The 24,291-nt window shown below is 43.0% G+C and overlaps 1 long non-coding RNA gene across 2 annotated transcripts in view; it reads right to left on the bottom strand.

Annotated features, from left to right (window-relative positions):
- The window catches only part of LOC134740019 (uncharacterized), a 49,643-nt gene extending 34,365 nt beyond the window's left edge, over window positions 1–15,278 (bottom strand). For both annotated transcript variants that reach the window (XR_010127234.1, XR_010127233.1), the window contains exon 1: window positions 14,973–15,278. This is a non-coding gene — a long non-coding RNA (uncharacterized LOC134740019). The remainder of the gene's footprint in view (window positions 1–14,972) is intronic.
- Window positions 15,279–24,291: the final 9,013 nt, after the last annotated feature.

The raw sequence follows: 24,291 nt of genomic DNA, 5'->3' as shown, positions 1-24,291 counted from the left end.
TTTTAATAACTGAAGTTCCTGCACATAAATTCACCCATGATATTTGAACGCAATAATTCTTCAGGTTAATTATTCTTTCAACCTATACGTAATTGTCCATTTTTCACCCCTCAGTTCCAGCCCACTATAAATATTTTTCCTAGTTTCTAGCCTTTGTTCGTCTAATTTGATGGCATTTTAATGACTGCTTTGAAGCTCTCTCTGCACCAACACACAGCGTGAAAACATATAACATATAAAAGAGAATTTAAAAGTCATAGCCATGCCCCAAAAATGAGATACACATGTCCATGGAACAGAGTCAAAATGCAAAACAATGAGTAGAGGGCCTGCTGAGCTCTGGATCTCAGAGTAGGTAATAGCAGATGTGAATTTGACTTCTGCAGGTAGACAGGCTGCACAGGGTAAAAGGGCTCCACATGAAGCAGGGGAACCAGAGCCATGCTCAGGACCTGCACCCAGAGGCCACGGCAGGGTTTTCCTGGCTAGGGAGAGGAGGCCAGGAAATCTGTTGCCAACCACTGCCTGGAGTGTAGCTTAGTGCATAGAGTGAACTCAAGCACAAGTCCCAAAAGGAGGATGCACAGAGAGAGAGAGAAAAAAATAGAGGCAGAGGTAAACCTTCTGCCCATGATGACCTTAGAAGCTTGATCTTAAAACACATGAGGAAATCTTACACCCAGAAAGATAGCTAATAAAATCAATAATTGCAATATGAGTTTTTTCTAGAAAGACACAAAATTTTAAATGTTAAAAAAGACTTGAAAATATGTACATTTAAAATCCTTGAAGAGATGGGTAAAGAAATTACATCCTTAAAATAGATATATGCCACCAAATAGGGAGAAATAAAATAAGCACAGGTAGTTTTAAAAATTAAAAACCTTGGAGAAGAAAAATGCAGCCATTGACAGGGGGCAGGGGGCCACTCAGTGGGATGGATTCTAGACTAAACATAGTTGAAGAGAGAATTAATGAATAGGAGTAAGGAATTCATCCAGACAGTAACAGTATCAAAGGGGCTATTTGAATAAGACAGAGAATGACAGGCACTGTGGTTATGGGTCAGGAGCTCAGGAAAGGCTGGTTAAAGGACACATTTAAGCAGCAGCCTGACTCAGTAAGAACGAGTCATGTGATGACTAAAACACCAAAAGCAATGGCAACAAAAGCCAAAATAGACAAATGGGATCTAATTAAACCAAAGAACTTCTGCACAGCAAAAGAAACTACCATCGCAGTGAACAGGCAACCTATAGAATGGGAGAAAATTTTTGCAATCTACGTATCTGACAAAGAGCTAATATCCAGAATCTACAAAGAACTCAAACAAATTTACAAGAAAAAAACAACCCCGTCAAAAAGTGGGCAAAGGATATGAACAGACACTTCTCAAAAGAAGACATTTATGCAGCCAACAAACATATGAAAAAAAAGCTCAACATCACTGATCATTAGAGGAATGCAAATCAAAACCACAATGAGATACCATCTCACTCCAGTTAAACTGGCAATCATTAAAAAGTCAGGAAACAACAGATGCTGGAAAGGATGTGGAGAAATAGGAATGCTTTTACACTGTTGGTGGGAGTGTAAATTAGTTCAACCATTGTGGAAGACAGTGTGGCGATCCCTCAAGGATCTAGAACTAGAAATACCATTTGATCCAGCAATCCCATTACTGGATATATACCCAAAGGATTATAAATCATGCTACACTAAAGACACATGCACACACATGTTTATTGCAGCACTACTTACAATGGCAAAGACTTGGAACCAACCCAAATGTGAAAATGTGGCACATATACAACATGGAATACTATACAGTCATAAAAAAGGATGAGTTCATGTCCTTTGCAGGGACATGGATGAAGCTGGAAACTATCATTCTCAGCAAACTATCACAAGGACAGAAAACCAAACACCACATGTTCTCACTCATAGGTGGGAATTGAACAATGAAATCACTTGGACACAGGGCAGGGAACATCACACACCGGGGCCTGTCATGGGGTGGGGGGAGGGGGGAGGGGTAGCATTAGGAGAAATACTTAACGTAAATGATGAGTTGATGGGTACAGCAAACCAACATGGCGCACGTATACCTATGTATCAAACCTGCATGTTATGTACATGTACCCTAGAACTTAAAGTATAATAATAAAAAAAAAGAGTCATGTGAATGAAATAAAAATAAATAAATCCATCCATGCATAGATATTATGCAAGGCATAATACCTGTTTTCCAAGTTGTTGTGAGGATTCAATTAAATAACATAAAGCAGCAAGCCCAGTACCTGAGACATAATTAATAACAAATGTTAAGAAACATACTTCCCTTCCTAAGAATCTGAGTTACAGAATGAATTTAGCATTCGATCTCTATATTGAGGAGGCTTTTGGCCACCTTGCTGGAGCCCAGCATCATGCTGATAGGACTCAAATTGACTGATAATCTTTGGATCCTAATAACAGTGGATTTAGTTATTTGTGACAAAGTGGCTGGAACATTGTCAGTTGTCTGTGTGCCTGTTTCCTCCTTCTGCTTCTCTCCCTTGAGAACAAATTCTGTTTTCCCCTCTAGCATTAACTAAACAAGCTAGTCACATCCAAAATAGAGATGACATTTTAATATAACCAGGCAGCCTGAACAGGAATTTCTTTGCAAATCCCAATATTCCATCAGTACAGCTCTGAGCATTTCTCCCATTATGTCTTCTGTGGAGCCCAGAAAGAACTCCTGACAGAGGTCAGGAAAGGGGGAAAGACAAAGCCACCCTTTTACTCAGCATGAAGCCTTTTCAACTCATAGGCCCCTGATGAAAACATTCCATAATGAAAAGAACAAAATAAGACGGGCTCACAGTGAACAGCAACAGAATGTTCCATAGGACGGAGAGCAGCTTCTTGGGATGTGGGAATCTGAGACTGGATTGTATTCAAAGAAATTACCCCCAGAGTGATAAAGTACAAGTCCTGGGGGCTCAGCAACATTCAAAGTTCCATGCTTTGAAGGGGGGTGTTTCCCTGCCAAGGCCTGAGGACGGGGGCTAGCTATCCTAGAAACAGAATTAGACTGGGAAATGCAACCAGGTGATGAAGGGCCTTTGGCATGGCAGTTTCCCTCCTTGAGCAAGGCAGATACAGGCCTCTGTGATGAACCAGAAAAGAGAAGCCAGAGGCGCAGCACTGGTATTTGTTTTTCTAACCAGAAGAGAGAAAACATGTTCCACCCTCTCTGAGTCCTTGGTTAGGAAAAGGTTGTTTTAAGAAGAAGAGAAGGAAGAGGAGGAAGAAACAACCCTCCTTTTTGTAGCTAAACTGGCTTTTGCACTCATTTCCCAGGGGCAAGGCAGCATAATGACTCTTCCTTCCTGCCTTGGACGTTGGGTGGCATCCAGCGGGTTCCCCTGGTCCCTGTGGTCGATCTTCCCTCAGCAGCTCAGTCCTGCCCAAGCTCCAGCACGATTGTCACACACTAGCAAATCTATAAAAATAAGTCTTCTCCTTATTTGAGTTATTTCCTTGTTTTTTCCAAAAACTGCATATCTCACCAAGTACGAATTATTTAAAAGAAAACAATAAAGAACTAAGCATTTCACCTTTGGCTGAGTTGGAAGTAAATGTTCACACTGGGAATGGGAGAAAATAAGAGGAATTTGCAGGGGCAAATGCTAGGATTTTAATATCTCCCACATCCAATAATGCATATTGTGCCTGATATCTAAAACAAAACCAAATTTAAAAACAGCTATTCGGGTGAGGTTAGAGAGACGATGTATTGCACACCAGCAAAATGAGGGTGATGTGAGCATGAGCCTGGAAGCTGCATCGTTGTCTTGGTGGTCCTCACATACACAAAGATGTTTTGTTTTCACTTTGCTTGTCCATCTCCCACACATATACAACTTGAAATTCATTTTTAATAAGACTTCAGTCCCAGTGGTAGGCAGATAGGAGAGACATTAAATAGAAGAAACTTCATATTGAGAGTAGGGCATTGGTCAGTTATTCGCATTTATTAGGCTGGGTCCCTGCATTGTAGTTGGTTCATTATGTCTGTTGATTAAATTAACGCAGGACACTATACTGTAATAGCAAGTGGAGATGGATTTGATTCCTTTCCTAAGATAGTCAATTTGCTGGTACTCCCCAATCATGCCATAGAACCAGTTTCACATCCATAGAGATTGCCATAGAATATATGTTTGAATAATTGAGTTGTAGTTTTATGGTTAAATTATTTTTAAACCTACTTCCTCATTCTCATTAGAAACACTGTACTGATCCATGTTCTTTTCTTCTGCTTCATTACCTAAGATTTTTGGAATTTACCTGCTTTTTATTTATTTTTTAAAATTAATATTTTTTTGAGATGGAGTCCCATTCTGTTGCCCAGGCTGGAGTGCAGTGGCGTGATCTCAGCTCAATGCAACCTCGGTCGCCCAGGTTTAAGTGATTCTCATGCCTCAGCCTCCCGAGTAGCTGGGACTGCAGGCATGTGCCATGGCGGCTGGCTAATTCTTGTATTTCTAGTAGAGGTGAGGTTTTGCCATGTTGGCTAGGCTGGTCTCGAACTCCTGACCTCAAGTGATCCACCTGCCTCAGCCTCCCAAAGTATTGAGATTAAAGGCGTGAGCCACCGTGCCCAGCTTACCTGCTTTTTAAAGCTAACTCCCTTTCCTCATGTGACTCTCTGAAAACCAAAACCCCTTGTGACAACCAGGAGAGTACGCTGAAGGCAGATGTGACTGCAATAGCTCAATACTCAAAGGGATTTCCAGGCCACCTACCCTCAGAGCCTCTCTTCCCTATGTCTCTGCCTTAATAAAAAAGGCCTCTGTGAAGTCCTAGAGCTCAAGCACTTGTTTTCATGATTCCTGCAGAGTGAGAGACTTGAAAAATGAGGGCCCAGAAAGGAAATCACCTGTTCAATTTTATAGAGCAAAATAGCAGTTAAGCCAAACTAGAAACTAGAATTCACTGTTCCCCGAGTCATCTTTTTGAGAAGCACATTTTCAAATTCAGTTAGAATATATTGAGAACTATATGTGGGGATTTGCTTTGTATCAGGCTAGTTAAGTGCAATCACATAAGGGGCATATTGAAAAACAATGCAGGGCAGACGCAAATCATCCACTCTATCTATTGAATTTAGGAATATTGATTTGAATAGCTAATAACTTAGTAGATGGAAGTTACTCTGCCTCTTCTTGGATGTGACTCTCAGGAATCATCATCAGTAGCCTCCACTCCTTTGTCTCATGAAATCAACAGTGAGTTTAGCAGCAGCTCTTTTGTTATAATTCAGCTATTTTATTTCTATCTTAACCAGAGCAGATTACTTTGACCAAACTAGCATCTCTTGACACAACCTACCTTGTATGACTTCTTTCAGTTAATGAGAAATGTTTCCCTCTGATCATTTCATGTTTATGCAAAGCTAATTTATCTTGACCAATATTATTATGCTAATTATATAAGTGCAGTTGTCTCAGGCAATTTCTGCTACAAGAGCTCTTGAAAGTGCAATGAGAAGAAAGAATAAAATGGAGCAGACATGTAATTAGGGAGATTAAGAAAATCCTTTCCCAGGTGTTTAAAAATGTATTTTAAGTGTAGGAATTTTGGTCTTTGTAGTGTGATGTCTGCAACCTCTTCTGGGCCAGGTTTGTTCTTCAGTTCCATGGGCTAAAATCTCAGCTGTCTACAGGGGCAAGGAAGAGAAAGTAAATGGAAAAAACAGGTAGGGTTCAAGTGCTATGCATCTGCCATGTGCCTAAGGGCCATGGACTCCTGGACTAGAGGGAGTGCTTGCTTCCTCTGAAGGAGACCACCCACCTCAGTCTAGCGCTTGATATTATATCATAAGGAAATGAGGCCCAATGCAGCCAGAGAAACCAGAAATCTGAACTAAGTATCCTGATTTTTAAGTGGCTTTATTTTTATTTTTGTAAGTACTGAGCTGGGTCAAATACTTTTATCCAATGGTAGGACCCAGTAGGCTGCCTGAAGAGAGGAAGAAAACCCAAAGTGCTTTTTCCTTCTCCATTCTCACCACTCAACACAACACTTCTGATGCCAGATTGGAGAGAGGGTGTCCCACATGCAGAGCAATTCTCCAGTAGACACTAACCAGCTGGGTGTCCTCTAATTCAATTCTGACACCGTGTACCTGCAGACAGCATCAGATCGAACAGGTTGGGGGCTCAGTCCCATAAGACTGCCACTTCAGATGCCAATCACAAGACCCAGGTAGTGACCTGTGCTTCTGACCAACCAGCCATAAGCCAGGGTTCCCACAACCTTCTCCTCAGGCTCAATTAATTTGCAAGAGCGGCTCACAGAACTCGGGGAAACACTCTACTTACATTTACTGGTTTATTAATAAAGCATATGATAAAGGATAGAAATGAAAAGCCAGATAGAGTTGCATAGAACAAAGTGTGGGGAAGGGACACAGAGCTTCCATGCACACTCCAGGAACATCCACGTGTCCAGCAATCGGAAGCCCTCTGAACCCCTTCCTTTTGCTTCCTTTTGGGTGTTGATGGAGGATTCCTTGCATAGATGTGATTGATTACATCATTGGCCACTGGTGATCAACTTAAGCTTCAGGCCCTCTTTCCTGCCTGGAAGTTGGAGGAGGGGGGTGTTGAAAGTCCCAACCCTCTAATCCTGTCTTGGTCTTTCTAGTGACCAGCCCCCATCCTGAAGCTACCAAGGACCTGCCAGCCACCAGTCATTTCATTAGCACACAGAAGACACTTCTTTTTTTTTTTGAAACGGAGTCTCCCTCTGTCGCCCAGGCTGGAGTGCAGTGGCACAATCTCTGCTCACTGCAAGCTCCACCTCCTGGGTTCATGCCATTCTCCTGCCTCAGCCTCCCGAGTAGCTGGGACTACAGGCGCCCGCCACCATGCCTGGCTAATTTTTTTTTTTTTGTATTTTTAGTAGAGACGGAGTTTCACAGTGTTAGCCAGGATGGTCTCGATCTCCTGACCTCATGATCTGCCCGCCTTGGCCGCCTTGCCCTTTTTAAAGTTGGTAGCTGCCCTGCTTCCAAGCTCCAAACAACTCCTGCCCAGCAGCCTGGTTTTGACCCTCAAACCATTGCTCCTATGCACATTGCACAACTCCAGCCCTGCTTCTTACCCTACACATACTCCCTATTTTTCTCTACCTCTGCCTGGGCCACTGGCTTTCCTCAGGCCAGGTCTTTCTCAGGCCCAGCCACACCCTCTGCACCCAGCTTCACTTAGGCTCACCCTACCCCATCCTCTTCTTATCCTCAGCCTGAACACTGAAAGCTGTGCCTCTAGGACTGTTCTCTCCATCCCAGAGCCTCCTCCATACCCTCTCCTCAGAGGACTCAGGGCTAAAGGAAGGCACATTACATATGTGACTTGAGAAAAATGGGGATGGGGAGAGGCTGCTGTTCATTTCCACTAAGGATTAACAAGAGAAGAAAACTCTAAATGGTAGGAGGACAGAGAAAGGCTGGAAAACACTCGAATCTACTGTCTATGGAGATTTGGCAATTTCAGGGTCTTTCAGAGCAGAAGACCAAGCCCAGTACCTGGAATGGGGATCGATCGGGAGAAGGAGCCTGGGAGCCAGGGGAGGAGCAGATTGGCTTGGAGATCAGGCTTGCACACTGCCCTGTCCTCTTCCTGGCCAGGTAGAAATGGAGATATTGATATTCTATTAGGAAAAAGTATGAGCTCGCTTAAAGGGAGTTGAAACAAAACCATGCCAGGCAAATCTCTGTAATGCCAAATTGCAGAAGAGCATTCAAAGAGATGGGAGGGCCCAGGCCAGGAAATTCAGGGGCCTGGCTTCAAATCTGGTCCGAGCGTGTGAGAGTGTAGGAAAAGGACTGACATTCTCCAGGTCTCCATCAGCTCTCTGAGAATACAGAAATTGGACTGGATGAAGTATTCATTATCTTAAAAGACACAACAGATTAACTCAAAGCCTAGCAGCTTGAAACAAAGAACTCTGATGATCTCATGAAGTCTATAGTCAGGAACCCAGGCACTGTGTGGCCAAGCCCCCTGCGTCAGAGTCTCCCTGAGGCTGCAGTGGAGGCGTCAGCTGGGGCCACCATCGCTCAGGGCTCCACCAGGTATGACCAACTTTCTAGCTCGCCTAAGTGATTGTTAGGCAAAATTCAATCCCTCTTGGAGTCCCAGAGTAAGAGTCTCAGTTGGAATAAGGACCTCAGTTCCTTGCTGGCTGTTAGCTGGAGGCCTCCCTCAGTTTCTGGATATCTGGGTCTCTCCATAGGGCAGCTCATAACATGGCGACAGGCTTCAATCGAGCTAGCAAGAGACACTTCTGCTTTCTGGTACTTCGAAGCTTGGAAGATGCCACTGCCCCCTAACAACAAGCAAAAAGCTGAACAAACTGAATAATCAACTCTTCTTAGAACTCTAAGAGAAGTGAGGTGCCAGGGACAATCACTGCCCCCAGAATTGAAGAGACAAGACAGGCGGATACAGAGAATCACAACTTACCTACCAGAGCAGAAATTCATGAGCAGAAATCTCTGTGGGAACTAGTGCCAAGATAGAAAAATCCAGACTGTAAATGATGAATTACTGTTGGCTCCGTGTGGATGAGTCTGAGAGTAAAAAGACTCCAGGGGGACCCAGACATAAGGGGGGCTCCATCCACAATTTTGTGAAAATTAACCTGCAAAATCTTGACCAAGTTCTCACATTAAATGTCAGAGAAAAATGCCTTCGTGCTTCTGGCAAAGGGAGGGGGAAAGGAACCATTTTGAAATGCACAGAGCACCCTGTTCTTAACAAGGCCTTCCCTCAAGAAAAACTATTCAACCAGAGCCTAAGCCCCTGAGATTTTATCACAGCCTACCCAACATGGAGGAGGGAAATACCCCACTCCAGCAACTCTAACCATTCTGTCCCACATAAGGTGGGGAGGAGACAAAGGACTGAGAAGCACTTGTGAAGTTCAGAGGCACAGGCTCACTAAGAGGCTGAGACTAATCACAGGACCACAGAATGCCTTCCCCACTTCACCCCCCCCCCCCCATTACTAGAGGTCTGTTTACAGCAGTTCCTTTTACCCAGTACACCATGACCAGCTAACAAGAAAAAACTACAAGGCATACTAAAAGTCAAAAAATACAGTTTAGAGAGACAAAGCCAGCATCAGAACCAAATACGGCAGGGATGTTGGAATTATCAGAATTAGAATTTAAAATATCTATGATCAGTCTATTAAAGGTTCTAATGGAGAAAGCAGACAGCATGCAAGAACAGTTGAGCAATGTAAGCAGAGAGACGAAAATCCTAAGACAGAACCTAAAAGAAATGCTAGAGATCAGAATTACTAAGGGAGATGCAGGATGCCTTTGAAGGTCTTCACAGTAGACTGGACATGGGTGAGGAATTTCTGAGCTTGAGGATACATCAATAGAAACCTCCAAAACTGAAAAGCAAAGAGAACACAGACTGGAAACAAAACAAAACAAAAACAGAACATCCAAGTACTGGTGGAAAACTACAAAAGATATAACACATGCACAATGAGAATACCAGAAAGAGAAGAAAGAGAGAAAAGTACAGAAGAATTATTTGGAACAATGACTAACAATTTCCACGAAATAATGTCGGACACCAAGTGACAGATCCAGGAAGCTTAGAGAACACCAAGAAGGACAAATGCAAAAACAAACAATCCCAAAACTATACCTGGGCATATCATATTCAAACTACAGAAGATCAAAGATATAGAATAGGAGAGGGCAAGCAAGACAGAAGTCAGAGTCTACATGTAATTTTATCAGGAAAGTAACATTCTGGCCAGGCACAGTGGCTCACGCCTATAATCCCAGCACTTTGGAAGGAGAAGATAGGAAGACCACTTGAGCCGAGGAGTTGGAGACCAGCCTGGGCAACATAGTGAGACCCCATCTCTCCTAGAATAAAATATTAGCACATTGTGGTGGCACATGCCTGTAGTCCTAGCTACTCAGGAGTCTGTGGCAGAAAGACGGCTTGAGACCAGGAGTTCAAGGCTGCAGTGAGCTGTGATTACACTACTGCACTCCAGCCTGACCAACAGAGCAAGACTCTGTCTCAAAATAAATAAATGTACTAAAAAGTGACATCCCATCACATTTGCCATATTCTGTTCATTAGAATTGACTCACTAAGCCCAACCCATACCCTAGGGAGGCTATAGGCAACTGCACAAGAGCATGAATACTAGAAGGGGGAAATCATCAGGAGCTATTTTATGATTTTATTTCACTTCAATTTTTATTTAATTTTTTTTTTTTTTGAGAGACAGGGTCTCACTCTGTTGCCCAGGCCAGAGTCCAGGCATGCAATCATAGCTCCCTGCAGCTTTGAACTCCTGGCTTAAGCAATCCTCCTGCCTCTGTCTAGCTAGGATACAGGCATGTGCCACTATGCAAGGCTAATTTATTTTATTTTATTTTGTCAAGATTGGGTCTGATGATGTTGCCGAGGCTGGTGTCAAACTCCTGCCTCAGCCTCCCAAAGTGTGAGTCATTGCACTGGGTTGTCAGGAACTATTTTAGATGCTGCCGACTTCAAATTATCTCCCACTCTCAGCACTCAGATTCTGTGAATACTCCTTCTCCCATCGAAGGAGGCTACACATTCAGTTTACAACCTCAGCCTCCAAGATTCTTAGCCAAACACCTTCATGGCTCTGACATATTCTACATATGGAGTTAACAACATGAAAAACACAGTCAAATAGGAAAATCATGTTATCCAACAGAGTTAGACTGTGAAAAGCAGACATTGCATTTTCTCTATTTCTGTGGCATCTAACATCAGAGGACAGGGTAGACCAGATAGCTAGCTGGCTAGCTAGCTGTTTATCTATCTATTTATTTTGAGACGGAGTCTTGCTTTGTCGCCCAGGCTCAAGTGCAGGGGCACGATCTCAGCTCACTGCAACCTCTGCCTTCTGGGTCCAAGCAATTCTCTTGCCTCAGCCTCCCGAGTAGCTGGGATTACAGGCACCCACCACCGCACCCGGTTAATGTTTGTATTTTTAATAGAGACAGGGTTTCACCATGTTGGCCAGGCTGGTCTCGAACTCCTGACCTCAGGTGATCTGCCTGCCTCAGCCTCCCAAAATGCTGGGATTCCAGGCATGAGCCACCGTGCCCAGCAACAGTTATCTTTTTAGAATAGCCATAAAAAATATGTCTTTGTTTAGATCACTTCAGAACCAAATGCTCTGAAGCCGGCCTATCCAGACAGCCTAAGTTGATTTGAGGCCAGTCCCTGCAATGCAAGGAGGGGTGTCACAACTCAAAGGCCACTCCTGAGCTTTCACTTTCTTTCCAAAATAATTGAAGTCAGTGGACTGTCCCCAGAGCTTCTGTAAGGTATTCACATTTTCTCTGGAGTGACGTGACTTTCGTAAGACATCTAAGGCATGTACATGTTATACTTTGGCCTGGCTAAATCTGGAGAATGACAGAGGTCTCCAAACCCCGAGGACTGCTGGGTTGATTTGAATTAAATGAGATACCCCCCTTTCCACAGAAAATGGAAACTAACATGGCTATCTCTGTCCATTACACAAGACTTTTGTAAAACAGTCATGGTTTCTTTCTTAAAATCTGTTTTAAACAGTTGGAAGTCCATATTTCCTTCACTAATAGTCCTCTTATAAATTGTGGTCATAAACCATTTTTTCAAGACTCAGAGAGCTCTTCTCACTTGGAAAGCCATCACACATATTCATCAATTTGGAATCTGCAGCAAAACTGAGCCTTTTCAGCCTGTTACCTATAGATAAAAAGGCTGAGATCCATGTTTCTACTTACAATTTCTAATTTTGAGAATCCCTGAGCAATACATTTTGATCTTGTGAGATTTTAACTGATCCCTTTCAACTTTCTTTTCACCATACTTAAGAATCTAAGGCTCACAGATACCTTGATTCCCAACTCTCAAAGCTTTTTATATGTACTTTCTTATTTGTTCTCTCAAATCTTACAAAAAGAGGCATTAGTTCTTTCCCAGAAGGTAACATGCATAAAGTATGTAGACTTGGCATCAGATGAGCTGGTTTAGAATCTTAGATCCACCACTCACCAGCACTCAGACTTCGGGCAAGTTACTTAACCTCTCAGGGACTCAAAGAGTCATCTGTAAAATGTGTTTGCCCATGCCTATCTCACAGAATTGTTCTGAGGACTAAATTCCACACATATATCTATATAAAGCATTTAGCATGGTGCATAGAACTAGTTAATAAATGTTGGTTTCTTTTAAAGTTATGAAGAAACAAATGGAGATCCTGGGAGTGTCTCCAAATGTTCAACCTTATAGGAACAAGAAGGGAATGGAATCCTGAATCTAGATCATCAGTCTTCATTGTAGTTACTTCACTCATCCCTTTTGCAAGTTATCACCAAAACATCCTGGTTCACCACTTTAAGAAACTCTCCATAAGCTGAGCCTGAAATGTCACAAAAGACATGCTGTTCCTGTGACCTCAAATAAGAACAGGTTCACTCTTGATTTGTCCAGGTAAAAAGAGCATTGCAAGTGATAGATGCAGAAATGCTTATATACCTCCTTTTTGAATTTATATTAGGTTTTACATTTTAGCCTCTGCATCTGAATGGATGAAAAGTGAGCATATATAACAGTGGGAAATAGGTTTTTCTGTGGAGGCTCCCAATAAGTAGCTCCCATAGACTATTCACAAAGCCAGGTATATAGTTGGAAATTCTTCTCCTTTACTTCTTGAGTAGCACAAGATTGCCTCAGGCTATCCAGAAGTAGCTTTGAGGTATAAGCAACCACATGGACATGCACTACACCCTGAAGCCTGGCTATAAGGGGCAGAGGACTGAAGGAGGCAAAAAGAAGTTCAAAAGCAGGGGTAGATACCTGACCCAAGTGCCCAGGGCCTGCCTCTGGGAGTGCCTTGCCCATTTCATTAGATACGAGGGAGAGTCACAGAGCAGACTGGCCCAGTGGGTCCTCTTGGCCACTGGAGGATTATAAAGGTCTTTACCAGTTATAAAATAAAAGGGATGAATGCTGATTTTTCAACAATGTTAAATACTCAGCTTTGAAAGGAGGATTGTATGGCATCATCAGTCTCATCTGTCCCTGCTTTCTCTTTGAGTTCTTGCCTCTAGCACTCAGCTCCACCCGCAGTTTTCCCTCCTCCCTGGGACTCTCTCTGCCCTCCTTCATGAGTGAATTGCTGCCCTCTTGGTCTCCTAGTTATGGTAGCACCTCCTAAATGCATCCAAGAACTCACTAGAAAACACAACCAAGATTACAAAAGAGACTCTTTCTTTCTTTTCTTTTTTTTTTTTTTTCAGACGGAGTCTTGCTCTGTCACCAGGCTGGAGTGCAGTGGTGCGATCTCAGCTCACTGCAACCTCTGCCTCCCGGGTTCAAGTGATTCTCCTGCCTCAGCCTCCCAAGTAGCTGGGACTACAGGCGCATGCCACTATGCCCAGCTAATTTTTTGGTATTTTTAGTAGAGACAGGGTTTCACCACGTTGGCCAGGATGGTCTCGATCTCTTAACCTTGTGATCCACCCGCCTCAGCCTCCTAAAGTGCTGGGATTATAGGCGTGAGCCACCGTGCCTGGCCAAAAGAGGCTATTTCAAGCAAAGCAAGTCTTTCGGAGCTCAGAGAAGCAGCTTGGCCAAGATAATGCACATCTGCTCGCATACAGGCCAAACGGACACAGCTTCTTGGGGAGTTTCTTTCCTTGAACTCAACATGATCCCTGAGACCCAGCCCAGAAGTCTTCCTTTTCAGTCCGTAGGTGCTCTAGGAGCATCCCATCTGCTTCCTCCTTTTGTACTCCTCCCTGCCTTTCACAGCAGCTGCTCCAGGCAATCTCACCAATTTCCCGTGGTTATGGAGATAGCTGGTATCTCTGGATGGAGAATGGGGATTCCTTGTGCGAATGGAGGACATTAACATAAAGGACATGTTAAGATTAATTTTTTAATCTTGCTATTAAATATCTTCTGGTATCATCTGGGATTATGGTGGTATTTTGTAGGAAAAAAATCCCCATATAAATGCCATATAAATTAATACTCCTGGATATATAATACCCCTACAGCTTGTTCATGCTTAACTTTTCAGTTAGGTAGTGAGTCCTATATCTTGCCATTTTTCATTTTCTCAGTCATCCTTCCTGTGTGTGTAGAATAATCTGTAGACAAAAGCTCAAGGAAGGGAGAATCCAACCTAATGGAAACACAACGAAATATTGTGTCATTTACTACCCTTCCCCTCCAATCTCCTCTCCAGCCTTTTATATGTCTTGAGGGTTAGTTTTTATATAAAACTATTAAAATGTATGCTTAATATGTTATATACATCTATACTATGTTAAAAAAAAAAAAAAAACGGGAAGAGATTCCTCTCCCTCTACTTCTACCTACCTGCCTGGCCCCCACCACAAATCCCTTGGGTTGGCAGGGTTGGCAGCAGAGGCCTGATCTGGAGGCCAGGTTGAACCACCCCCGAGAGTGAAAACCCACAACAAGAAAGCATCTACAGGCCGGGTGCAGTGGCTCACGCCTGTAATCCCAGCACTTTGGGAGGCTGAGGTGGGCGGATCATGAGGTCAGGGGATCGAGACCATCCTGGCTAACATGGTGAAACCCCGTCTCTACTAAAAATACAAAAAAAAAAAATTAGCCAGGTGTGGTGGGCACCTGTAGTCCCAGCTACTCGGGAGGCTGAGGCAGGAGAATGGCATGAACCCGGAAGGCAGAGCTTGCAGTGAGCCAAGATCGCGCCACTGCACTCCAGCTTGGTGACAGAGCAAGACTCTGTCTCAAAAAAAAAAAAAAAAAAAAAAAAGCATCTACACAGCATTATTCTGTGCAAAACACAGCCCACGGCAAGTTTCCCATTGTCAGAACTGACTCCCCAGTGCGAGCTCCTCCACTCCTCACCTGTCGTTAAGGGCGTCATTTCCATAGTGAACGTTCTTGAAAATCAGCCCTTCTATGAAGCTTCTTTCCAACATACCCCTCCCTGTTCTTTCCCTTCCACCTGGCAACAGAAGACATTTTCTCTTCTCTTTGAGCACACTGGCAATACATGCAGCTCCTGGGGAAATTCTGCAAAGAAACAAATTCTTGCTTTTAATTCCTGACCTACTCACACAACAGAGCCCATGGCATGAAGGCCCCATTCTCGGCCTAGTGAGCTGAGGTGTTGCCACCCACTAGGCACAGCTGCTCTGCTAATTTTAGACCTCTCTGAGAAGTCACCTGACTTCAAGGCACTTGGAGACACACATCACACCCTGTCTCAGGAGGTGGTCCGAGGTGGGGCTCACTCTGCTTTCAACACCCATAACACCTTGTAACCTACGAAAGTGACTTTTTTGGAGGCTCTCCTCAATAAATGATAAAAAATAAATGACAACACTCAATGAGCTGTGAAACTGAAATTTGTTTCCACCTGGTCTAGCCCTGAAGCCTTAGGTCTATTCAGCTGCCTGATCTTTACCAGGCACCACCTCGTATTCCACACATCCACAGCTTACCCCTGGTGAGTGCCGCCTGGGGCAATTTTAGTCACCCAAGCTAGGACCCTCAGGACAACCCTGACTACCTTCCATCTCTCTCCAGTCACTAAATCTTAAACTGAAAACTATTTTATCTCCTAAATAGTGTTTGCAAACTTCCCCTCTATTCTGGCACCCTTGTCCCATTTCAGGTTCTCTTCAGCGTCTCCCCGCACACTGCAGCAGTTTGCCCACAGTCACCCTGTCTTCCGTCTCATCCTCTAAGTCTAGCATCCATGGTGATCTTTCTAAAACCATGTCTATATCTCACTTAAACCCCTTCAAGGCATGCTGTCAGGTTCTCCATCCTATCTGCTCATTAGAATCACCTGGGCCCTTAAAAAAAAAAAATCAGTTCCTGCTTCCATTCCCAGAGATTCTGATTTAAGTGGACTGGATGGGAGAAAGAAACCATATTTCTTTTTAAAATTTCCCAGGAAATCCTAATGTGCAAACATGGTTGAGAACCCCTGACCTGCAGGATAAAGTCCAGGCTCCTTCCCATGGCACCCAAGATGCTCCTGACTGGGCCCCTGGCCAACCTCCCTGGCTAGCCTCACTCCTGGCCAGTCCATGCGTTTATGTGCCAGCAACACTGAACTGCTTGCAGCTCCCAGCATTGCTTATGCTGTTCTCGCTGTCTGAAGTGCCCTCCCTACTGGTCCAACCAACATCACCTTCTACAGAAAGCCATTATTGACTACTTTCCCTCACCTCCAGGTGCCCCATGAAACTTTGGATGTGTCTCTATTACTGAACATTCACATGATTTTATGATATCCATCTTTCTTAAACACAAGGGAGACATTTATTTATACAGGGATAGTTCATAGAGCCCAAAGCTGCTGAAACTATAGCTGGGCCTCTCAAGCACTGAAACCCTGAATTAGAAAGCTTTCAGGTACCAAGGTGCTTTCTTTCAGTCATTTTCTCTCACTGGGTTACGTGGCTTCTGGTGTCTGTTCATTGCTTTTGGATCTCCTTGGCAGACAACATTCTCTACCTCTGTGTACCTGGGTGGGCCAAAAATGGGCACTTCACAAAGGCTGAGTCAACTCCTGAAGGCCACGTTCTCACTTCCAGCAATACTGACCAGCATCCTGGTTGTCAATTCTAAAGTCCCTGAAGAGAGAATCTTATTGGCCCAGGGGTCACCCTTGTCCATCAGCTGTGGCCAAATAGGGTTGCTGTGTAAGAGGCAAGTCTTGAAAAAATAAAGAGGAGTCATAGGATTAGCAGACAACCTAAAAGGTGATAACTATGCCCCAATAGTCAAGGAATTCTTGAACTATATGATAACAATGTATAGGTCAGCAATAGAGACCAAGTGCTGTGTGAACCCAGAGGAGTAAACCATAGTAGTCTTCGATGTCAGGGAAGTCCTTGCAGGAAAGTTGGCACTGGGCCAGGCATAAGAGGAAATAAAGGGCAAATGGCAATATCAGCAAGATACCTAAAAATTAGGCTTTTATGTGAAAGTACAAGAAATGGACTGAAACGGTGGCAAGATACTGGGATCAGCAGATGGGCCTAAGTTTGGTTCAGACTGTGAGGGTCTTTAAGTGACAGATTAAAAGTCTGGTCTTCACTGCTCAAGAGGGGGTTCCTCTTAGAGGACCTCAGTCACTCAAGTAAGGAGAAGGGGGGTCAGCAGACCCAGGGAGAGGCCCTTTGGGTCTGAGTTAAAGCAATGAGTCACTTCTTACTACTTAACAATGCAAAAAGCACTTTGCGGCCGGGCACTGTGGTTCAAGCCTGTAATCTCAGCACCTTGGGAAGCCGAGGTGGGTAGATTACCGGAGGTCAGGAGTCTGAGACCAGCTTGGCCAACATGGTGAAACCCTATCTCTATAAAAATACAAAAAATTAGCTGGGTGTGGTGGCAGACACCTGTAGTCCCAGCTTCTCAGGAGGCTGAGGCGCGAGAATTGCTTGAACCCAGGAGGCGGAGGCTGCAGTGAGCAAAGATCATGCCACTGCATTCCAGCCTGGGTGACAGATCAAGACTCTGTCTCAAAAAAAAAAAAAAAAAGCACTTTGCCTGTGATACTTCCTCTAATCCTCACAGTATCGTAGTGTGGGGGAGAGCTGGTTTTTATTTTACCCAGATTACTGAAGGGGAAAATGTGGTTCAGTCCGGTTATGCAACTTGCCTAAGATCACATAACTAACTGGCAGAAGCATGACTTGAACATAGATTCTGAAGCCTAATTCTGAAGTCTATTCTCATTCCAGGGCACTGGGCTACCCAGCAATGGAAAGCTCAAGCTAAAACTGCCTTGAGTTATAATATAGAGAAAGACTGAATAATGCTAGAAAAAATATTTTTATTATTGACTAATGACATAGAAAAATGCTCATGATATGATACTGAGTGGTGGAGAAAAGATTGACTATCAGACTACATAAGCATTGTGGTGCTAATCTTAAAAAGTGTATTCTGTGCTCATCTGTCCTGTGGACAGTGGTCAGGCTTCAGCCCCATCCCTGAGAATGGCCCCCTCTGAAAATCTTCCTTCTTTTCAACTATACCTTGCAACCATGGTGCATTCTTTTTGGTTATTCAATCACAGGGATGAAAATTTTAGTGACTGCCTCGTACCATGAATCATAGCAATTTTAGTCATAAGATAACTCTCATGTTCTACTATAAATAGGGCTGGGCTTTCATTACTAGATACACAGTAACAATTAACAATAAACAGTAGTTTTTCTTAAATGGATACTGAGAGAAAATATTACAACCCTGAGTCACAATCTTGGCTAAAATAATTGTATAATTATCTGATGTATTTCGGACTGTTGAAATATATACTTCATATTGCTCAATGATGGAACATTTTTCTTTATAAGTATTTTGTAAAATAATCTCTTGTTTTTACATATATTCAACTGGCAAAGGTTAAAAAAAATTTAACCCACTAAAACTTAAAGTATAATAAAAAAAAATTTAACCCATAGTTAGTGAAGGTGAGGGCAATTTAGCAATAACTATCAAAGTTGTAAATATACATGCCCTTTTGCCTAGTAATTTCATTGCTAGGTATTGTTCATATATAATAAAATGTATGTGCAATGTATAAGGATATGTAGTGTAGGCTGGGCGCGGTGGCTCACGCCTGTAATCCCAGCACTTTGGGAGGCTGAGGCGGGTGGATCACGAGGTCAGGAGATCGAGGCCATCCTGGCCAACACGGTGAAACCCCATCTCTACTAAAAAAAATACAAAAAATTAGCTGGGCGTGGTGGTGGGCGACTGTAGTCCCAGCTACTCGGGAGGTTGAGGCAGGAGAATGGCGTGAACCCAGGAGGCGGAGCTTGCAGTGAGCCAAGATCATGTCACTGCACTCCAGCCTGGGCAACAGAGCGAGAATCTGTCTCAAAAAAAAAATAAAGGATATATAGTGTATTTATAATAGCGAAACACCTCAAAGCATCTTAAATACATCTGAAAAATGGATTGGCTAAGTCAGTCATGATAAAACCATTCAATGGAATCCCCTGCAACTGCTATAAAGAATGAGGTAAATACAGAGGTTCTAATATGAAAATATGACCAAGACATTGCAAGTGAAAAAACAAGATGGAGAACAATATGTGTAGCCTGCCTTTATTTGTGTGTCTTTTTAAAAGTGAAATTATACTTCTATGTGCATAGAAAAATTCTGGAAGCATACTATTTGGCTATTTGACCACGAGAATATATAATTTTTATAATTAAAAAACATTTATTGCTCTCACTTAAAATTAATACAATTTTATGGTAGAATGTTTAGAAGACATAGAAGTGTATAATGGCCAAGGCATGGTGGCTCATGCCTATAATCTCAGCACTTTGGGAGGCTGAGGCAGGAGAATCACTTGAGTCTAAGAGTTTGAAACCAGCCTGGGCAACATAGTGAGACCCCTGTCTCTACAAAAAAATATAAAAAGTATCTGGGCATGGTGGTGCATACCTGTGGTCCCAGATACTCAGGAGGCTGAGGTGGGAGGATTGCTTGAGCTGGGAGGTCGAGGCTGCAGTGAGCCATGATCGCACCATTGCACTCAGCCTTGGCAACAGAGTGAGACCCTGTCTAAAAAAAAAAAAGAAAAGAAGAGTATAATGGTAAAATTGAGAATTACCCAGCTAAAAACAGGAATTATTCAAAAACAATTTCGTGTTTTTCCTCTGGTATTTGTTCCGACGCACATATACTTGTAACTGCCCAGGGGGTTCACCTTGCCCTCTGCCTAGACAGAGCTCATTCATCAAGACGGAAATTTCAATAGAGAAAGAGTAACTCACACAGAGCTGGCTGTGCAGGAGACCAGAGTTTTATTATTACTCAAATCAGTCGCCTGAGCATTCAGGGAGCAAAGTTTTTAAGGATAATTTGGTAGGTAGCGGAGCCAGTGAGCCAGGAGTGCTGATTGGTCAGGATGAAATCATAGGGAGTGGAAGCTGTCTTCTTGCACTGAGTCAGTTCCTGGGTGAGGACCACAAGATTAGATGAGCCAGTTTATCGATTTGGGTGGTGCCAGTTGATCCATCAAAGCTAAGTCTGCAAAATATCTCAAGCACTGATCTTAGGAGCAGTTTAGGGAGGGTCAGAATCTTGTAGCCTCTAGCTGCATGACTCCTAAACCATAATTTCTAATCCTGTGGCTAATGTTAATCTAGTCCTCAGACAAGAAGGAGGTCTGCTTTGGGAAAGGGCTGTTACTGTCTTTGTTTAAACTATAAACTGCAAAGTTTCTCCCAAAGTTAGTTCAGCCTATACCCAGGCATGAACAAAGACAGCTTGGAGGTTAGAAGCAAGATGGAGTGGGTTAAGTTAGATCCCTTCCAGTGTCTCAGTCATAATTTTGCAAAGACGGCTTCACATTGTCCAGGAAACAGGGGTAAGAAGTAGTCTGGGCCAGGTGCAGTGGCTTATGCCTGTAATCCTAGCACTTAGGGAGGCTGAGGTGGGAGGATCACTTGAGGTCAGGAGTTCGAGACCAGCCTGGCCAACATGGTGAACCCCTGTCCCCATAAAAACACAAAAATTAGCCGGGTGTGGTGGTGCATGCCTGTAATCCCAGCTACTCGGGAGGCTGAGTCAGGAGAATCGCTTGAACCTGGGAGGCCAAAGTTGGAAGTTGCAGTGAGCCGAAATCCCACCACTGCACTCCAGCCTGGGTGGCAGAGTGAAACTCTGTCTCAAAAAAAAAAAAAAAAGAGTGGTCTGGGTAAACCACTGAGCACATTTCAAAGACTGCCAGTGGTGGGCCTCCTAAAGGAAAGAAACACTCCTAAATAAACTGTGCTTCTTTCATAAAGAAGCACGGGCTTTTCTGAGCTACTGGGTTAGTTGGTTTGTTTACTTGCTGGCTTCTTCATTTTTTTTTTGTTTTTTTGTTTTTTCTTGCTTTGAGTTGTGAGTCAAGTCTGGATATTACTGTATTGTCCACATATCTATTCAAGTGATAGGTTTTAAATTACCGTGCTAATATGATAAATTTGTAAAATAACTTCATTATCACAACAGCTACCAAAAAATTATTCAAACCAATTCAACAACTATTCTTTTAGAAAACTAAATATTTGAATAAGGAGAGTTTCTCTGTTAAAGTTTCTTTCATAAAGAAACTAAAGCTAAAAGCCAATATTATATAAAATAGAGAATCCCTTCAAAGTAGAAACAAAGCCAGTCTGCCTTTGCCATCATTACACTCAGCACAGTACTGCGATGCTGACAGTAATGTCGGAGAAGGGCAAATGGAGGGAGCTACACAAGAAAGGAAGAAAGTATCATTGAGAGATGATATTATTATATATTTATGAAGCCCAAGAGGCGAGAGGTGATAAGGAGCTCTGGAGTACAGGCTAACTCCACAAAATTTGGTGTTATTCTTTGTACTGGTGATATACACAAAAAAAGAGATTCCATTCTATAACAGTAATAAAACAGCATACATTCTTCAGTATTGACTCAACTTGGAATGAAAAACTATCTTATTCTAAGAAATGTAAAACACCATAATAGGAAACACAAAGAGAGACATTAAAAAATGGCAAAGTCATTTACTCTGTTTCTGGCTGAGAAGAGAATACAGTAAAGATAATATGTCTTAAACGAGTATGTGAATTTAATGCAATTAAAGTTCCCAAAGATCATTTATATAACTTGACAAATAATGTGAAGTTAGTCCAAAAGAGCTGTAAACAATAACAAAATCTTTTTTTTTTTTCATTTTTGGTAGGCTCTATTAGATTTTGAAACCTATAACAACTAAATCTTCATGAAAATATGGTATCAACTTCAAAACAAGGAGCAGAAAAAAATCACTAATTGAATAAAATGGGTATTCCAGAAATAGATTCAACTGCTTCAGTTGAAAATATATAGGGAGAGGGGAGGGAGGAACATAAGCAGTATAACATTGGAAAAAAGAGGCCGGGTGCGGTGGCTCATGCCTATAATCCCAGCACTTTGGAAGGTCGAGGTGGGTGGATCACCTGAGGTCAGGAGTTCAAGATCAGTCTGGCCAACATGGCGAAACCCCTACTAAAAGTACAAAATCACAAAAAAAAGTACAAAAATTAGCCAGGCCTGGTGGTGGGCACCTGTATTCCTAGCTACTCAGGAGGCTGAGGCAGGAGAATAGCTTAAACCTGGGAGGCAGTGGTTGCAGTGAGCCAAGATCGCGCCATTGCACTCCAGCCTGGGCGACAAGAGCAAGACTTCATCTCAAAAAACAAACAAAACAAAACAACAACAACAAAAAATGGAAAAAAGAAACATTATTTAAATAAAATTGTAGAGAAAATTCAGGAAGAATTATAGCCATATATATCCTACTTAGAGTGGATTGTTGAGAAATTATCTAGTGTTGTGCCCTTTTATTTGTGGTTTTTGGTTTTGTGGAGGTTTTATTGTTGTTGCTGCGGATTGAACTGAAGGAAATTCTCCCCTAACCTCAGAGAAGGCAGCCAGCTTCAGTGTTTTTATGTCCCCGGCTCCCAAGGGACACGTTTGGTGCCTAAGGACCAAATCTTGGGAGCACTGGTTCCAGGCAGGAGAAGACTGAGGGTGGAGGTGGGATCAGGGCCATGAGGCATTTAGAGTTGGGGAGAGACAGTGCCCAGGAGCCGATAGGACCTTGACTGGCGGATGGCTGTGTGGATGTTGTCGAAGCTGGACCTCCAATTCCTCGGCTCAGGAACAGCTGTCTGCTCTAGTGAGGAGGAAGTATAGCTGCAGGGCTCCCAGCCATCAGAGGTCCATGAAGCTTGCGTGAGAGCATCTTCTCCAGTGACCAAATGGATTAATGACAGAGGCTTTTCTCCCCATCCTCCTAGACTGAGTAAGCCCTGGAAGCCTGGGACAACTCAAGAGAGGGGTGATGGAGAGGGAGGACCCCTCCCCAGATGATTGCTCCTGGGCTCAGAGAATACTGGAGATGAATTTGATGAGCCAGAAAAACAAAGTAATATTTCTTGCCCCTCAAGTGCCGTGAAACACTATACTGATTATGCACATCATACATTTCAACAAATTCAGATGACCAAAAAATTATTAACCACAAACTATTTGGAAAACCAAGCTATTCTTTATCTCAGCAGTAGAGGAAAGATAAATATCTGGGTATCAAAATAACAAAAATAAAAACAAAGGAAATTAGACAAATGGGGTCATGGAGAAACACACAGGCTGACCAGCACTTACAGAAATGTAATCACATATTGTAGCCAGGTTGTGCCCAAACAGCTTGGATTCATTCTAACTCAGGACTGACTATAATAAATCCCGAAGGGCCCATTAGCCAAATGTCTTCATTACAGTGGTATAAGCCCAGTAGTTTAATCTGCGTTTTTCACCAAGTGTGACATAAAAATTTATGCGGAGTCTGAGTTAACAAAGGACTTATTCAGTTTATGCAGTGTCTTACCAGAGATGGCTTCCTGAAGCCATGCCAGAGAGGGGTCTGGCCTCTCTGATACTTCTGAACCGGCCATTCATGCTCTCTTAGGCCACAAGATGTCTGTCCTTGCAATCTCTAGCTATGAGGCAAGGCCTAACTAGCAGTTCCAGACAGGGCCCGACACATCACCTCGGTCTCCACAGCATTATGGTATAAATCCAATGGCTGGCAAAGGGTCCAAGGCTAAATGGGACCCATCTGCCTTCACAGTGTGGCCACTGAGATTTGGAGGAGAAAAACAGATGTATCTTATAACTAGGGGTTCCTCAGGGACTATTCATCTGCCTAACACTATGTTTGCGAAACTAATCACCAGTGTGTGTCTCTTTAGCGGGCTTGAATTAGCTAATAATTCTAACTGAACTGAATCATAATTCATGAGATAATTTTGAGTTCCTCAGATTTACTTCCACTAAAATTCAGAATGAAACTGGGACATTATGGATTTCTGACAAAAGGAAAGTAAGTATCAATTCCTCCTATGTCCTTGACCCAGGTTTGAGTCACATGGATTCTCATTCAACACTGTCATTCTTTTTTTGTCTGTTCGTTTGGGGTTTTTTTCTTTTACTTTTTTTTTTTTTTTTTTTTTTTTTGAGACGAGTGTCACTCTGTCACCCAGGCTGGAGTGCAAGTGGTGCACCCTCGGCTCACTGCAACTTCTGCCTCCCGGGTTCAAGCCATTCTCCTGCCTCAGCCTCCCAAGTAGCTGGGATTACAGGTGCCTGCCACCATGCCCAGCTAATTTT

The sequence above is a fragment of the Pongo pygmaeus genome, chromosome 1 (genome assembly GCF_028885625.2).
Source record: "Pongo pygmaeus isolate AG05252 chromosome 1, NHGRI_mPonPyg2-v2.0_pri, whole genome shotgun sequence".
NCBI classification, from domain to species: Eukaryota; Metazoa; Chordata; class Mammalia; order Primates; family Hominidae; genus Pongo; species Pongo pygmaeus.
The sequence above is the reverse complement of the archived record's forward strand: the minus strand, read 5'-3'. Positions and strand labels throughout refer to the sequence as shown.